Here is a 6000-nt window from a genome sequence, read left to right as displayed (position 1 = left end):
GAAACGTTTTGTAAGAGTTTTGTTTTTTGTTTTAAAAAATGTAGTATAGTGAAGTGTGTGATGTTTCTGAATTGAAGATGGGGGGACAGGGACAGAAACTGAGAGAAACAGAAACAGCCAGATTTTTCCATCCCTGAATGGAAGGCAATCTTTTCCTTCGTCATAGTGTTCAGCTGATATTTTGAATGGCCGTTTTCATGATAAATCAGCAAGTACATTGCTCTCCACACATCTGATAGCTGAGCCATTCTATCTGAATGAAAATTAGGTCTGCCTGTTACTCTGGCACCCAGTGACGATTTAGCTTTCAGGTGTGACTTTGGAAAAGGCCACTGCCTCACAAGTCTCTGTTCTGAGCACTGTGCCTTTTCCGATTTAGAAGGCAGCAACCTCACAGAGGTGACTCATGCAGAGAGCAGGTAATTCTGCTGCGTGATCCAATTATCCCGCGATGCAGAGATAATTGGAAACAGACAAGGCCACGGCAGCAAATTCAGCTGAGAGGCAATGGGCACACCCACTCCCGGTTACCGAATTAGCTGTAATCTATAAGTGGTGCTTGCAACTGGGTGGAGTGCTCAGTTTCAGAGTTCTAGCCAGATAGACATCCCCTTTTCCAGGATACACCATTCCATTTCTCCACCCCAGGTTTCTGCTGTCATTGCCCTGTTCTCTCCAACAAACACCCAGCATTCTGTGGTCACATAGCATTTCTTGGGCTGGTTTTTGTGGTGCTAGCTGCTGGGTCCCTGAAATATACTCAGAGTTGAGTAGTGATTTCATGCTCTCTATTTCAGCTCATAGGAACAGTGATTTAATCTCCCCCCCCTTTATATACTGTACATTATTTACACAATGGGTCCTGCATGATTGGTTGATTCTGCACCCCTCCTGGAGCCTGATTGGACTGCTCCTGCAGACCAGTTGGATGCACCATTCTTGTATCCTACCTGCCTATTGTTCTATTGATAGGCTGATTCACTTCCTGCAGGCCAATCAGATTGCTGCCTTCTAGGACCTGAAGCTGAGGCTCCAAGACTTTGGCCACCTCATGAGAAGAGAAGACTCCCTGGAAAAGACCCTGATGTTGGGAAAGATGGAGGGCACAAGGAGAAGGGGATGACAGAGGATGAGATGGTTGGACAGTGTTCTCGAAGCTATGAACATGAGTTTGACCAAACTGCGGGAGGCAGTGGAAGACAGGAGTGCCTGGCGTGCTCTGGTCCATGGGGTCACGAAGAGTCGGACACGACTAAACGACTAACAACAACAACAAAGGACCCTAGTTGCCTATTGTTCTAGGACCTAAGCTCATACATCACAGTCCCCATTAGCATTTCCCCCCTCTAAATACAGTATTTGTTTTACAGCTGCAAACGATGAGATTGCCCAAGACACACCAATGCCTCCTTCCTCTTCCATAGTGATGGTGCTGTTTTGATGGCATAAGGACACACACTTGGAGAATGAACCAGCTAGAAGCATATAGCATGGGTAGGCAAACTAAAGCCCGGGGCCTGGATCCAGCCCAATCGCCTTCTAAATGCGGCCCGTGGACGGTCCGGGAATCAGCATGTTTTTACATGAGTAGAACGTGTCCTTTTATTTACAATGCATCTCTGGGTTATTTGTGGGGCATAGGAATTTGTTCATTTTTCCCCCTCTAAATATAATCCGGCCCCCCACAAGGTCTGAGGAACAGTGGACCGGTTCCCTGCTGAAAAAGTTTGCTGACCCCTGGCATATAGGATGGAAATTGCCTCCCTCTTTGAAATGTACTCGGAGTCGAGAGTGAATTTCATGCTCTTTATTCAGCTCATAGTCATCAAGGAGAAGAGGAGAAGAAGAATGGCTCTTTTCCCAAAACCATCTGCTTATATACATTATTTACACAATGGGCCTTGCGTGATTGGCTACTTCAGGGCTACACCTGTGGGCCAATTATATTGTGGATTGACTTCTGCCTGCAGCCTGATTGGCTGCTCCTACAGGCCAATCAGGTAGCAGATTCACTTCTGCCAGCCTCCTGATTGGCAGCTCCAGCAGGCCAATCAGGTTGCGGATTCACTTCCACCTGGAGTTGGATTGGGTAGCTCCCGCTGATTCTGAATCCTATTGTTCTAGGATTCAGCTCAGTACATAACACTCTTCCACCAAACAACAACCCTGGCAGAACTAATTTTTCAAGAGCAACCCTCCGTTTTGATTTGGTTAATCACAAATCTCTCTCTTTCTAGCATCTGGAAGCAGCTAAATGGTAGGAAGCTATTCCTGAAGCCAGGTCATCTATTTATTTACCAATTTTTAAAATAAATTTTATTTTATTAGCAAACAAGCAAAAATAAAAGATAAAGAGCAAAATGAAATACTTTTTGCGGCAGGTTGAATGCATACGTGAAGACAGATTTCCCCCATAAGAACTAAAGGCAGCTTGAAAGACAGCCTCTCCTTTCAACTAAACAGGATTTGCAGGCTGCTGTATCCTCCCCCCCCCAAAAAACCCCTGCTTAACTATAAGTAAGAATAAGACAAAGGAAATTGTTGGCTGTAGGAATCAGTGGCTTTTTCAAACTCCTTTCAGCTCTCCAATAAATGTCTAGATATTCTGACCAGATATCTGGGTTTATCACTAAAGTGTCCATCTCTAATAATAATAATAATAATAATAATAATAATAATAATAATAATAGCAGCAAATGAGACAGCTGTCTCCTTTGTTACAGTAGTTTATCAAGCTGTCAATGTGCTGCTAGAGCCAGATTTGTAGTACAGCTTTGGTTAAAGTTACTCCCATTACTTCATTAAAAAAATATAATCCCCACCAGCTTCTACTGAGGTAGAACTACATTGCTTCAATGAACACGTGATCCCAGACCCAAACTCATGTTTGCTGAAGAAGCAGGAGGCATTTGTCGGGGAGAGCCAGTTGTCTCAGAGCCCCCACGTCACATTTGCGTTGCAAGCGAAACCTGTGTTTGCGTTGTATGTTTGCTTCCACCTTAGCGACTGCCTTTGGGCAGTCGAAGCAGTGAGCAAAAAGGGGGAAAGTCAAGAGACTTAAAAATTGAGATAAGGCTGGAAAGTGGAAACATAGCTGGATGGTACTGTACTACAGTCAGAAAATTGGGAGGGCAACAGGGGACAAAGAAAGGAGAGTGGTGGACAGGTGGCGAAAGAGTGGGAATAGGGTGAGGAGTAACAATGGGTTATTTTCTGATTGATTAAGATGGTCCGAAACTGGAACGTTTTATGGAGCTGGTTGATACATCTGGGAGATCCGAAGTCCAGGGGAAGGGGGGTAGAATTAGACAGGGGTGGTTAAAGGTATGATGGAAGAAATAACATATGAATTTATGGAAAATTTGGGGGGTATAAAATGTGAGGCTAAAGGAAGAATAAGAGATGGATGGAAAATAAAATTAGATTTGGAGTAATTAATGAATTATAGGTTGAGGATAGCCGATGTCTTTTTATTTTTTTGAGTAAATTATAATTGGTTGGGAAATAATGGAAAAATTGTGTCAGAATGATTTAAGATGATAAAAGAAAATTGCTTAATTTAGATTTAATAAATGGACCCAGTGTGGGGGGAATCGAGGAAGTCCACAATGTCAAGTTAATGTAATGAATTGATATGTTCTTTCTTTTTTGATTATGTTTTATTTTTGCTTTTTTGTTTTTGTTTTTGGGTTAAAATGTCTGAAAACTAATAAATATTATTGGGGGGGGGAAGAAAGTCAAGAGGCTTTCGTGGGTTGGTGGGAAATGCATCAAAACACAGCATTTCTCAAGAAAAAAACAGGAGAGATGCAGGAAAGTATGGATTGTGGCCAATGGCATAAGCACACCTCTTCCCAAACAACCAGTGGAAGTGCACTGGATGCAAAATAAATGAGTGTGCATGCACAGCAAGCTTGCAGAAGTGTTTAAATAATTGATTTTGGGGTTATTTGTAGGGTTTCTTTTAGCCCCCACAGCATACTACCGGTATGTGTCACACTAATGTGCTCCAAGACTCAGCTTGCAAATGATTGATCTAGCCCAGGGGTGCCTATTGTGAGTGACAAGCAGTTGGTGACAAGGTAAAGTGGCAAAGGTTTAGGGACGCGGGTTCAGGGACTGTGGTCTAAACCACTGAGCCTCTTGGGCTTGCCGATCAGAAGGTCAGCAGTTTGAATCCTCATGACAGGGTGAGCTCCCGTTGCTCTGTCCCAGCTCCTGCCAACCTAGCAGTTTGAAAGCACGCCAGTGCAAGTAGATGTGGTGGGAGCAGCCCAATCAGGCTGCAGAAGGGAAGCAGAATCAGCCAATCAGATGGAACCCATTGTGTAAATACAGTGGTACCTCGGTTTAAGTACATAATTGGTTCCGGAAGTCTGTACTTAACCTGAAGTGTACTTAACTTGAAGCAAACTTTCCCATTGAAAGTAATGGAAAGTGGATTAATCCGTTCCAGATGGGTCCGCGGAGTACTCAACCTGAAGCATACTTAACCTAAAATATGAGTGTAATTGGTTCTGGAAGTCCGTACTTAACCTGAAGCGAACTTTCCCATTGAAAGTAATGGAAAGTGGATTAATCTGTTCCAGACGGGTCCGCGGAGTACTTAAACTGAAAGTACTCAAACCGAAGTGTACTTAAACCAAGGTATGACTGTAATATATATAAAGCCTGAGGTTTCGGGGGGAATTCATTCACTGTTTTCATGCTCTTTACTGCAAGCTGCAGTAAAGAGCATGAAATCACTGTGCAACTCCAAGTATATTTCACATGCACTCTGGTTTCCGTCACGGTTTTCCATTGCGCCAGAAGCGGTTTAATCATGCTGGCCATACGACCATCTCCTTCAGCCTGAAAGCGAGATGAGCGCCGCAACCCCATAGTCGCCTTTGACTGGACTTAACCAACCAGGGGTCGCTTACCTTTTTTTTTTTTACCTTTTACTAGCAGTGGCTCTCCAAGATCTTGGGCAGAGGATCTTTCTCCACCCCTAATTTATGCAATGCTTTTAGCTCTAGAGACACAAGTAGGGAATGAACCTGGGACCTTCAACATGCAAAATTGGTGCTTTACCCCTGAACAATGGCCCCCTCCCTGACTCTCAGTCCTTCTCCTTTGGGAAAGTGCTTCAGACAATGCTCAGCCGTCCCCATCTGTTGTTGATCTATTTCGCTCTGTTCCCTACAGACGTATTTTTCAGAACTAGCTGTAGGTGACATGGAAACTAACAAACTTAGGGTCCATTCTTGCCGAGGGCTGCATTTATTTATTTTTTTAGTATTGTAGCTGACATTTAAACAATATGCGCTATGCTGACATTTGGCTGATTCTTCCTCGCTGCTCAGACATTCTTGGCCAAAACATTACTTTTGTGCTTGTTCTTGCATTCTTCAATTCCCAAACATTCTAGGCAAAATTCTTTTCCGGTAAATCGATCTAATGGTTGCTGGCATTAATTTTCCCATTTCTTATCTAGTTTTTAGATGTGTCAGCATTCTTAGCACAATATAACTCGAGAAAGAGGGTTTTTTTGGGGTGGGTGGGGGTGGAGAGAAGTTGGAGAAACCCCTATAGACCAGTGCAACAATGTAATTTAGATCCCTGGTCTTAATCCTAATACTGTAGTGATTTGTTTTATGAAACACATGCCCATTGCAGACAGCATTAGAATGCCTTCCAGGGTTCACACGCCCTTTTTGTGGGTTACTACTCTGACGGCTACCTATCTCTACTGAGCAAGACCAACATTATATCAGGAAGATCAGGAATGGTGGACAATAGGTTGGCTCTAGCCTAAGTGTGTTGTACTTTGTATTCATAGTAGTCAATGAGACCATATGCTATTGCATTGGATATCATTGCCTGTCCCATCTTGATTTAATCCATAGCCAAGGTCTTCTCATGTTTTAAAAGCCTTCCTGAAATGTTACATCAGTTAGGCAATCTCATTTTTAAATATCAGGATTACACCTTTAGTCAAACAATGTGTGTGCCTCCTGA

Source organism: Zootoca vivipara, chromosome 9, assembly GCF_963506605.1.
Source record: "Zootoca vivipara chromosome 9, rZooViv1.1, whole genome shotgun sequence".
Lineage (NCBI taxonomy): Eukaryota > Metazoa > Chordata > Lepidosauria > Squamata > Lacertidae > Zootoca > Zootoca vivipara.
Note: the sequence above shows the minus strand (reverse complement) of the source record.